Source organism: Glycine soja, chromosome 1 (genome assembly GCF_004193775.1).
Source record: "Glycine soja cultivar W05 chromosome 1, ASM419377v2, whole genome shotgun sequence".
Lineage (NCBI taxonomy): Eukaryota > Viridiplantae > Streptophyta > Magnoliopsida > Fabales > Fabaceae > Glycine > Glycine soja.
Genome location: NC_041002.1, coordinates 17,977,956 through 17,991,159, shown reverse-complemented (window position 1 = coordinate 17,991,159; position 13,204 = coordinate 17,977,956).

Below are 13,204 nucleotides of genomic sequence, written 5' to 3'. Positions count from 1 at the left end.
GGTTTTCTTTTTCTTCATTTTAAGTGATTTTCGACCGATCGTTTAAGCCATAACCTCACTTAATCAATGTTAAAATGAATTCCGACCGATCGTTTGCATTGAAACTAATTTAATCGCCTTTAAAATAAAATTCAACCGATTGTTTGTGTTGTAACCTCGATTAATCATTAAAAAGGCAAGTTTCAAACCGGACATTTACTTTGAAAATGAGTTAGGAAATAACCAAGTAAAACTAAGGCTAAAATCAACTCACAAATCAAGCTTTTGCCCGCAAAAAGGTCATTTTAAACCGTTTCAAGGTCCAACGCCTTAACGGTCTTTTTACTTTTATTGATTAAAATGAACCGTTTAAAAGTCTAAAATCAAACACCCCGCATAACTTTTTTAGTTTTTAAAGAACTACGTAGGTTTGAGTTCCTCGTTGCAATTGAGGATACGTAGGAGCATAAGCCCTGCTTTTGTCGACCCCAAAAATCAAGAGATCATTAAAGGTCCAACGCCTTAACGTTTCTCTCTTTTCAAAAATCAAGAGATCGTTAAAGGTCCAATGCCTTAATGTTTCTTTCCTTTCAAAAACAAGAGATCGTTAAAGGTCCAGCGCCTTAACGTTTCTCTCCTTTCAAAAACAAGAGATCGTTAAAGGCGTTTCTCTCCTTTCAAAAACAAGAGATCATTAAAGGTCCAACACCTTAATGCTTCTCTCCTTTAAAAAAAAGAGATTGTTAAAGGTCCAATGCCTTAACGTTTCTCTCTTTTAAAAAATCAAGAGATCATCCAAAAGGGTCCAACACCTTAACGATTATCTCTTTTCAAAAATCAAAAGATCGTTTAAAGGTCCAATGCCTTAAATGACTTTTGTTCGATTAAAATCGATCTTGCAAAAAAAGATAAAAACAGTTTAACCAACGTTTAGTTCCTAAAGAACTACGTAGGTCTGATTTCTTCATCGCAATTGAGGAATATTTAGGTGCGAGGGAAACACCCTTGTCGACCACAAAAAGTAAAAAAACATAAAAGGCAAGAAAATACATAAAAAAGTATAAAAAGGGAAAATACATAATTTTGAAGTCATGATTTGCACACTCGATTAGAGGCTGTCGTCCCTTGTGACAGACGCGTGGGGTGTAATACATTCCCCGTGAGTAAAAACAACTCCTAAACCTTTCATACTTAAAGTTCGTAGACCCACTTTTGGTTTTTCTAACGTTTTCCTCAAATAAACGTTGGTGGCAACTCCGTGCATTTTCCTTCCTTGGAAGATGCACCCATGAGCCTTGCGTTACCCTCCCGCTAAAGGGTAGGTTGCGACAACCACTGTTAAACAGGAAGCTTGGGATCCAGGGCCACCATGAAATTTCGGCCCATTTTGATCAGGAATTTTCTTTATTTTTAGTTTTAATTTATTTTCTTTTAGTTTATTTTATTCATTTTAAATTATTCAATTTAATTTCAGTAGTTAAATTCAGTCATTTAATAGTTTCAATTTAGTTTGATGCATGATAGAGAAGTAGTTACTTATTGATTGGTTGCAACATATTTTGAGTGAATCAATTATATGAGTGAGATGAATTGCATACTAATGGATATTTTGTGAATTGTTGATTCTCGTGCAAGAAGGCATCAATGTAAGTGATGGAATGTGAACTAACGATACAAGAGTGAAAAGGTTAGTATTTCTGACAGAAAAGCATGAAATGGAACCTTCATACTTCAATGAAAATCGATAAGTTGTGTGAACTTTCAATTGTGAGAGAACGACTGATTTTAATTTTCTGATTTTGCATGATTCTTGGATTGCTTGAAATGTATGTATGATGTGGAGATGATCAAGGCCTTGTTTCTTATTAATCAGCTACTTAGCCAAAAAGCCATCATGTGAATGAATGCATCCCTTGCACCCTTTTTGAGCCTAATGTAAAAAAAAAAATTGTCATTGGAACCCAAGCCCCAAAAGTGATATTTACTAAGTACCCTTTCTTAGGTTGTAGGAGAGTTCTCATGGATCCATACAAATTTGTCCTAAATTTGGGGGAATGTTTTTGGGTGATTTTCTATTGCAGAAAAATAAATATACAGCACAAGTTAAATTGAGTTACAAAATATGGTATTACTCCAGCCTGGTATGAATGTTTTTACATTTGCAAAAAAAAAAAAGATAAGATTTAAAGAAAAAAAGCTAGGGTAAACCATCATCAAAGAAAATAAGGGTGCTGAAAAGAGTAGCAAAGCAATAAGGTTGATGTTGTCGAAAATTCTAAGTTGTGGTTTGTCAATAATTTGGGGGAATGAATGCTCTCCTAGATCCTATGTTTTGAATCCAAGAAAAACCATGATTTCTTTGTTAGCCCAATGTTAGTCGTCGGTTACAACTAACTTTTGTATGGAAAAGTTTTCCAAAATGTATATAAATCTCCCAATTTATGGTTCCATTTAGTAGGATTGTAAATAAAATTGCTTTGTTTTGATCTCTGCTCAATAGAAGCCTCTTTCTATGAAATTAATGTTAAATTTTCTTTAATTTCAGGCAAAAAGGAGCTATTTTGAAGAAGTGCCAATGGATTCATCGCGCTAAGAGACCATTAGAAAAGTTATAACCTTTAGAAAAACTTAAAAACCATTTGGAAAAGTTATAACTTTTAGAAAAACTTGAAAACTATTGGAAGAGTTACATCTTTTGATTTTGTTCAGAAACTATCATTGGTAATCGATTACCAAATCAATGTAATCGATTACACAAAGCTTTGTTGTGAAAGGATGTGACTCTTCATAATTAAATTTGAATTTCAATGTTCAAACACACTGGTAATCGATTTCCAAATACTTGTAATCGATTACAACATTTTGAAATTAATTGGAACATTGTAAATTTAGTTTGAAAGTTTTTTGAAAACCATTTTGCTACTGGTAATCGATTGCAATAATCTGGTAATCGATTACCAGAGAGTAAAAACTCTTTGGTAAAAGGTTTTGAGAAAAATTCATGTGCTACTCAGTTTTTGAAAAAAAAACTTTTTAATACTTATCTTGATTGAGTCTCATCTTTATTTTTGAATCTTGAGTCTTGAATCTTGATCTTGATTCTTGGAACTTGAATCTTGAAATCAAATTTTCTTTTGAACCTTGAAGTGTTCTTGATTCAATCTTGAACTCATTCTTTGATTCTTGAGATCATCATCTTTGTTATCATGAAGTGTTCTTGACTTTTGAGCTTTTTGTCATCATCTTTGTTATCATCAAAACTCTTTAAATCAATCTTGATTCATCATGAAGCTTGCTTCTACAATGACAGCATTGACTAAGATGATGTGCAAAGTTGGGAATTTTACTATTCAGTTGTTATAATTCAAACACTTTTACCGAGACACTTATGGGATTGAGAGAAACACTAGCCTTGTGAAGACTGAAGTTGGTGATTATTCCTTGTGATTTGTTATTCTTACTAACCATTTCATTTCAAGTACATCTTGCTTTGTTCCTTTCATGAACATATGATAACTGTGAACTTGAGAATTGACCAATGAAGCTTTTTAGAATGTATGCAGTTATCTCATGAATTGTGATTGGTAAACTCTGAACTTTTTCCTTTTGCTTGAAGACAAGCAAAGCCTTAAATTTGGGGGAGTTTGATAACGACTAATTATGAGTATATTTTGGGGTTAAATTATATAGGAATTTGTAATTTTTCTCTCATAATTTTTCCTTTTTGAGCAAATAATTGTTAAATTAACATTATTTAAGTTTTTGTGTAGAGAATATTAAAAGTGATAAATTTATGATTCTTAGCAAGTGTTAGTCGTCGCTTATGACTAACTTTTGTATAGAAAGTTTTCCAAAATGTATATAAATCTCCCAATTTATGGTTCTTTTTGATAGGATTGTAAATAAAATTGCTTTGTTTTGATCTCTGCTCAATAGAAGCCTCTTTACATGGAATTAATGTTAAATTTTCTTTAATTTCAGGAAAAAAGGAGCTATTTTGAAGAAGTGCCAAAGGGGAATCTGGAAAGGCATCTGCTACGCAAGCACGCGCTTAGCGTGTTATCAGCTCGCTAAGCGAGTCGTCTGTCGCTTTCCAGGCTTAGCGCGAGATTGGCGCTAAGCTCAAATTCACTTACTCGCGCTAAGCGCGACGTCGAGATCAGGAAGCCCTTTTTAAGCCTGATTTGCACAAAATTAGGGAAGAGAACGGTTCACTACTAAGAGGCCTGAAGAGTGTGAATTTCAGAAAGCATAGAGCAGAGCAAGGGATCAAGTTTTCATCTTTTAGGGAGATTAGTGAGTTTTTGAGTGATTGTGAGATTCCTAGAGGTGGAGGAGACATCCCTACTCCTTTGTAAGCAAGCAATTTCTCTAGATTCCTCTTCTTCAGTGTAAAAGGAGCTTCCTTGCCATGAAAGGCTAAAACCCTCAGTTGGGGATTCTTACTGAGTAGTTGATGTAAACTCTTTTTCATATCTAATTAAGGTTGTTTTATGTGTTCACTGCTTCTATCTATGCTTATTGTATGCATGCTTGTGGCTTGATCACCCATTTGTGTGTGCTATTAGGAACTTTAGCATTAGGAAATGTACTGTTTCCTTAGAACTTGATAGAGCAGGGACTGAATAACTGCATTGCTAGGGATAGTATGCAGGGTTTTAGTTTTCTTAATTATGATGTGAGTGTAATGTTGTTTAAATTAGGCTAAGTTCAACAAGAGGGATCTGTGAACAAAGTTTGATTTAAATTAGTTCAAACTTTGGAGGAATCGGTGTTTGGTATTTTTGTCCTCAGCATAGAACACATGAACATCTATAATTAGAAAAACATCTTTAATTGCATCTACTTACTCAGCAGGAAGACCCAACGCCTTTAGATATTTGTTTTCACACTTGCGTGTTCTCGTTTATTGCTTTTACTTAGGATAGAACATACTTTTGCTTTAATTCACAATCATTAATTTCTATTTGCAAAGGCCTGCTTACTTAACAAAACATTGCTAAATGAACAAGTTCCCTGTGTTTGATACTCAGTTCATTCCATTTTAATTATTTTACTTGGCAACCCGGTGTGCTTGCCGGTAAGACCACTCCCATATAAAAACAAGTAATACCAATTTGGATGAGGGAGTAAACAAGTATTCTGGTCGAACAACAAGTAAAATAAAGCCCAAAAAAGCAGGATAATTCAGGAAGGCAGGAATAATTAAGGATAGCGAGCTAATTAAGGAAAACAGAATAATTAAGGAAAACCAAATAATTAAGAGAGGCAAAATAATTAAGGAAAGTATGACTAATTAAAGAAAGCATGACTAATCTGCACCTATAAAAGTAGAAGAGAAAAGAAGGAAAAGACACACAGAAATTCTAAGAGAATACAATTCCTTATAGAGGGCAAAGGCTAAAAGAAGGAGAAGCAAACATTAGGAGTCATTCCTTCCCTCCATTCCCTTTCTTTTCTTTTCCTTTTTACTAAATATTTCCCTTTTGCAATTGTAAAGCCTCCATGACAATGAGAGGCTAAACCCCCTTTGTTGGAAACTTGACACCCAACAACTCTTGATGTGATTTATCTTCCTATCTATTTAATAATATTAGATTTGCATTATCCTTTCTTGTGTTTAATATTATTGCTTGTGGCTTGATCACCCATTTGCATGGTAAGTTTTAGGGGTAGCGTTGGGAAACATTATTTTTTAATAGAACTGGGAAATGGTATCTAAATAAAGTCATCCCTAGGGATAGGTTGATATTTTTTTAGTTTTTTATACATCTCTATTCTTAATGCAATTTATTATTTAAGCTCTGCAAAGGGATTTGGGAGAGAAAATAAATAAATTAGGCTCTTTCATGCGAGGGACCAAAGTTAAAGTATACTAGTAGATGCAGGTATAAATTGGAATAATTATAAATAGAGAAAAATTATTAACATTACATCAAAGAGGAGCTCTGGTAGGCTAAGTTCCCAACATTCTCATCTTCTGAATTTCCTTCTACAATAATATTAGATTTTCTCATCTTTTTTTGTCTTTAATTAATTAATTTAAATTCTTGTTTGATTCCACCTCTTGTTTGATTCAATTTTCTGCCAATTTTAATTTTTTTTTTCTCATAACCTTTTCAAGTCAATTTTCTTTAACTTTTTTATTAATAAAATATTCATCTACCTAAGTACAAACAAAGTCCTTGTGAATTCGATTTCATTTTAACTTTACTACTTGGGACGCATTGGTGCACTTCCAAATCCACCAACATGTTCCATAAGCCTAAATCTAGAAACAACAATTGTTGGATCGAGTGGCCTCAGAATAATTAAGAAGGGGGCGTTGAATTAATTATTCCTAAACCTTTACTAATTAAAAAAATTACTCTTCTAAGGCTTTTACTAAATTGTTAAGAGAATGAGGAGTAGAAGAGAAACTAAACAGAAAGTAAAAGCATAAATTAAATGCACAGCGGAAATTAAAAGAGTAGGGAAGAAGGAGACAAACACACAAGAGTTTTTATACTGGTTCGGCAACAACCCGTGCCTACATCCAGTCCCCAAGCGACCTGCGGTCCTTGAGATTTCTTTCAACCTTGTAAAAATCCTTTTACAAGCAAAGATCCATAAGGGATGTACCCTCCCTTGTTCTCTTTGAACCTAGTGGATGTATCCTCCACTAGAACTGATCCACAAGAGATGTACCCTCTCTTGTTCTCAGTCAAACCCAAGTAGATGTACCCTCTACTTGTACCACAAAGGATGTACCCTCCAATGTGTTAAGACAAAGATCTCAGGCGGTTAAACCTTTGATACTTTATGAATGGGGATACAAAAGAATTCTCAGACGGTTAGTTCTTTGAACACTTTTGTATAAGGGAATGGGAAGAATAAAAAAAATTCTCAGACTGTGTCGTTTTGAATTCTTTGACAAGGGAGAAGGGAGACACAAAAGAATTCAGGCGGTTAGTCCTTCGTTCTTTTGGAAAAGGGAGAAGAGAGACACAAAAAGAATTCAGGCGGTTAGTCCTTGGCGAATTCTTTTTGGTAAAGGGAGAAGGGAATGAAAAAGATGAATAGCACAAGTTTTCAAGGTTTAGAAAACCAGAAAAATTTGGAAAGCTTTTGGCACAAAGAAGAAGAAGAAGTTCAAAGAGATTCAAGGCTTGTAAAGGATTGTAATGAATTAAGTGTTCAAGATGCTTGAAATGCAAAACAAAGCCTTGCTTTTATAGACTCTTCATGTCTGGTCAAGACAACCATTTAGAAGAGTTATAACTTTTAGAAAAACTTAAAACCAATTTGAAAAAGTCAAAAACCTTTTGAAGAATTACATTTTTTGATTTATTTAGAAGCAGTCACTGGTAATCGATTACCAAATCAGTGTAATCGATTACACAAGGCTTTTATGTGAAAGGATGTGACTCTTCACATTTGAATTTAAATTTCAACGTTCAAAGACACTGGTAATCGATTACCAAAACATTGTAATCGATTACAGCTTTTTGAAATTAATTGGAACGTTGTAAATTCAATTTGAAAACTTTTTCAAAACAATTTTGCTACTGGTAATCGATTACAACAATCTGGTAATCGATTACCAGAGAGTAAAAACTCTTTGGTAAACATGTTTTGAGAAAAATCATGTGCTACTCAATTTTTGAGAAAAAACTTTTCATACTTATCTTGATTAAGCTTTCTCTTGATTCATGAATCTTGAGTCTTGAATTTTGATCTTGAACCTTGAATCTTGATTCTTGACTCTAAACTTTCTTCTTAAGTCTTGAATTCTTCTTGATTCTTATCTTTAACTCTTGAATTGTTCTTGATTCACTTGAGTTGCTCTTTGATTGATCTTTGAGCTTTTTGTCATCACCTTTGTCATCATCATTGTTATCATCAAAACACCTTTGAATCACCTTTAATTCACCATGAAGCTTTGCTTCTACAACAATGATGATGAACATACATGAATTTACAAAGGTATGGATTTAGGACGAAGGATAAATAAAACAACCCAAGAAAATGAGCAAGTTTTAGGACATCAACTCCCCGTTGTAAATTTTCTAGTTGAGGTCTTTATAGAAAACCTACTACCATAGATTTGAATAAAACCACAAATTTTGGCATGGATCATCAATTATCTAATACCTGCAAGCAATATTGCAATGCATTAATAACACAATTATACCACTCTCAAAGGGATGAAACAAGAAATATAATAAGAAAAAGGGAAAATAAGATGCATTGACATTGAGAATATAAGTAGTGTTTCATATGAGAATGCATATAATATAAGCAATGTTTGATATGAGAATACATCCCTAATTTTTGAATTCTCGACGGCTCTCACACTATGGCACTTCACTCAACATCCTTGTTGGTTAGAATCCTCCGTAGGTAGTCCTTTTTGAGACCTCAAAAATCAGCTCTACTTGCTTTCAGGATCAATGACTAACTCTACAAACCAACACAAGAATTTTCAGCGTGTTTTGTCCTCACTCACGCTTTTCGGGAAATTTCCCAGAAGGTCACCCATCCCATTACTATTCCAAGACAAACATGCTTAACTATGAAATTTTTAAGTCATGGACTACCGAAAAGTAGATGCTTCTTTATGGTATAGGTAGTACCGGTTAATTTTTTCAAGTCATACTCAACTATGCAGTTTCATATCTGTACGACCTTTGGATCCTTGTCTTTTTGGTGTGACTTGTCCGGGATGTTACATACAATCAAATTGCTCCTTGTAGACCTCAGTTACAACATAGAAACTCAAGTAATGACTAACATATTTTGTATAAGCATACATACAGTTTACACATTTATAGAGGGAATATAAGTATTGTAGGAATATCCAGCTAGTAGAGGAAGGAGCAATGTTAAATAAAGGCAAGCAATACCTGTACACAAGAAGAAGAGTTCATGAAGATGGTGCAACAATTACTCTAAAAATAGCAAGAGTAGCTAGTGCAGCTACCTATGTAGAATATGAGGAATTTAATATATGTAAATTGTTCAAACACATGGGAAGGTTGATGTGAATGGTCCCGTTGAACAAAATCGAGTGAATGTTGATACATTCATATTATGAAACACGTTTTGCATACAATTTTATCCATCATTTTTCTAGAGTTACTATGCTATAACTCAATAACAAAGAGTGATTGGAAACAACAATATGCTTAAAAGAGAGAAGTTTAATGCAAACAAATAAATTTCATAGTAAATTACAGTGCAAATCGTAATTAGAATCAAAATATGGAGAAATGAGATAATTAATACCTGATTGTGGTTCTACGTGAGATAAAATATGGGAATTAGAATCACAATGGATGAGGAAATCAAAATGATTAATTAAGAATATTTTAAGGGTTTAAATCACAATATGTGAACATTTCCCATACATGGCGATCAATGTATTCCCCACAAACGTGTCGGAGAAACCACCAACCTTCAATACGAGCGTGTGGACCGCCTCCTTGAGCTCCGCGTTCGGGATGCCTGTGCAGGCCTTTGCCACCAGCGTTCAACAGGAGTACAAGGTGTGTCGCTAAGAGCAACTTGAGGAACAATGAAATCACACCATAAAAAAACGCGTTGCGAGTGTAGCCACTAAGGCGCACATTGTAGAGGAACAGGTCCTTTTCCTTCATAGCCCCAAAGATGTCATGAGAGTCCAAGGGGAACCCACACGTGGAGTACATGGCATTAATGCAGGCGCTGAGAACAACATTGCTGCGGATTTTATGCAACGCGAAGACCACAATGTGCACTTTTCGCCCAACATTAATGTCTTTGCGGTGTTCGCATGCTCATAGGAATAGGCCAATATCTTCTTTTGTAATGTCAAAAAAGGAAACAGTGTCGTTTTGGGCGTGTGAGTGGAGAAAGTTGAGGGCTTCGTTGAAGTTTCCAGAGTTGCAGAGATTATGAAGGCTTCCCAAACGTGATGGCCAAGGTGAGGGCAACAATAAGAATGAGGGAACATGATAGTGACTACACGTGACGACAATGACAAGGGCAATCCTAGGAGAGCGACAGAGAGAGCACGAGTATGAGAGGCACTAGGGTTCAAAGGATGTGTAAGTAAGTAAGGAAGATGAGCGTGGGTGAGTTAAAAAATATTATATACCACGACGATTTTAAAAATTGTCATTGAACTAACTCTTCCATGATGGTTTTTAAAAATAACCATAGTTAAACGCACTATTCCGTGACAGTTTTATAAAAAATGTCATCGTCAATACCCATTATTTACAAAATTTCCATCACGCTTTCTATAGTGATGGTTTTTGAAAACCATCGTTGATGGAGCATTGTAAAAGACACTTTATGTAAATCGTCGTTAGGCAAAGAATTGAATCTCATCTTATTAAGGCAGCTTGACAATCAAACTTATGACTTATTAGTTAACTTCTTACCTATTTCTTGAGCCTGACATCAAAAATTAGTTCCTAAATACTAAATTTTTCAAGACAATCCATTTTGTTTCGGTGTTTGTATCAATATTGTAGTGCTATTTATATTTTTTTAATATATATGTATATAAATTAATAACTCAAATGATAATTCTTAAATAAAAATATTATATAAAATATTATTTTTTTATAAATATGATTTGATATTATGCACCAAATTATTATCGGGGATGACAAATAGGAGTGAGAATAGGCCAGGACAGGCCAGACTTTGAAAGGCCTGAGCCTAGCCTACGATAAATCTTTGAGGCCTGAGCCTAACCTATAGCCTATCAAAGACTTTTATTTTGACTCGGTCTGACCTTTTTAAAAGCCTGACCTGACATGATAACCTTTTTAAAAGTCTTCTTCACAATAAATATTTAATATTTTATAGAGTAGGAACGTAATAGGAAAATTAAAGGGAAAAGAAAGTCAATAAAAATAATGAGGAATGTAAAAAGGGCACATGGCTCACACTGTAATAAAAGTTTTACTTGATTATAGGAATAGAAGTTATGAAACAGTAATGTGTAATCAAAGTCTGATAGTTTAAAAAAAAATTATTTGTATCCAAAAAATAATATTATATATTGGTACCCAAAAAATAATATATATATATATATATATATATATATATATATATATATATATATATATATATATATATATATAGGCCGGCCTATCAGGCTTATAAAACTTTTTAATAAGCTTAAGCCTGATCTATTTAATTTAATAGGCTTTTAAAAAAGTCTAAGCCTAACCTTTTAATTAAATAAGTTAGTTCAGGTCAGACTTTATGTAGGGTAGGTCGCAGGCCCCTGTAGGCCGATCTGATCTATTTTCACCCTAATGAGGAAGAGACGAGTGGGACTAACTAAGTAGTATTGTTCACTTAATTAATGATCGTCTTTTTGAATGAAAATAATTCCGGTACCCGCCTTGGACATGCACCATATTTGTTAAGAGAATATTAATGAATTTTACAATATTTTAAAGTAAATTCATAAAAATCTGTGCATATTTGTTAAAATATAAATTTTAAAACAAAAAGAAAAAGAAAGGAACTTAAAACATATTATTATATTAAAAACAAACACTTTTGAAACATATATTTATATTAAAACTAATAATTTATATTTATATCAAAATTAAATTAGAGCAACTATTAAATTTGCATTAAATAACCAGCGCCATGCACGGAAATTTCAATTGTATAAAATAATATATTTTAATTTATAAAAACAAAAGTATATAATTATTTAAACAATAACTATTTAGTGAGTTTTTAATTTTCCACCGATATATAAAGCACGAATATCTTAATAACAATGATAAATTCTACGCATAAAGCTTGAGTATTTGAAGTCTTTTAGTTGTGAAATTTTTAGTTATGCTTTACCATAATTTTTTAATAAAAAAATTTAAAGCGTGACCTTAAAGGAATTAAATAAGTTGCATCTTATAGTATATTTAATAAAAGAGTTTTTAGTTATACTTTATCTTGATTTTTTATCTTCATTTTGTTGATATGAAAACAACATTATAATTGGATTAGAATTACAACGTGTGTCCTTAAAATATAAGTACATCTTTGGTCTCCATTGTCATGCACACATGCACATATCTAGTTAATTAACAAACTTTAAATGTAATGAAATTTTTTAAAAAATAAGTATGTTTAGTAAAGAAAACTTCTATGCAATAAATATCATGCTAGCTACATAGTGTTAATATATTTTCCTATAAAATAAACTTTTTACTATAAGATCTTTTATTTTGTTAATAGTCAAATATTTATCATATAATTATAATGAATTGAATACTACAATAAATAAAAATTTCTAAAAATTATTATAATTAGTTTTAATTACATGAAATTAATATAATTATCATGCAAACAAGTAAAATTATACTAATTTAGTGCAATTAATTTCTTTTTGTAACATCAAAATCAATTTAAAATGTATACGATTTTAGATCCAATCACATTTCAATTAAATGATTTTAAAGAATATCATTATCATTCAATGAACTTAAGTATGACAATATGACTATATATACTCTGCAAAAAAAAAATATATTAGTAATATTTTTGTACTCAATAGTCAAAACATTGCAGTCACATATAAATTTCATATAAACAAAAAGTAATCAATAAATTAAAATAAAAAAATTACAAAAAAATATGAAAAAGTTAATCAATGTTCACTAATTTTAGTCAAATTTATATTTTAATTAACTGAAATAACGCAAAAAATAAAACAAAATTAAAACTTATTCATTTAAATGTATAATTTAATACTATATTAATAATATTAAGAAATAAAACAGTTACATTTTAACACTTCAAAATTAACGTAACCAAATTATCATACAATTAATTTATAGAAAACATATATCCTTATTTTTTTTTACTATAGATGTATTCTTAAAATTCATCTATTTGCATTCATTTCATGAAACTCTTGGTTGAGACTTTAAATTCATCTTGTAGGTTCATCATATTTTGAGGAATAGTGCCTACAAAATGGAAGAAGACTAGAAATTAAAAATAATAAAAATATAAAATATAAATAACAATAATAAAATGGAGAGCAAATAATAAACTGGAGAGCAAATGTTGACATTTCTTTCTCCAATAGCATGCTCTTGATACTGAAATCATGGGTGAAAAAAAATAATAAGTAAATTTGTACACATTTTTAGTGAAAGAAAGGAAAACAAAGTATCGTAAAGAACGCCTTTTTCTCAATGGAAGAAAGGTAGAAGAAAGAAAATAA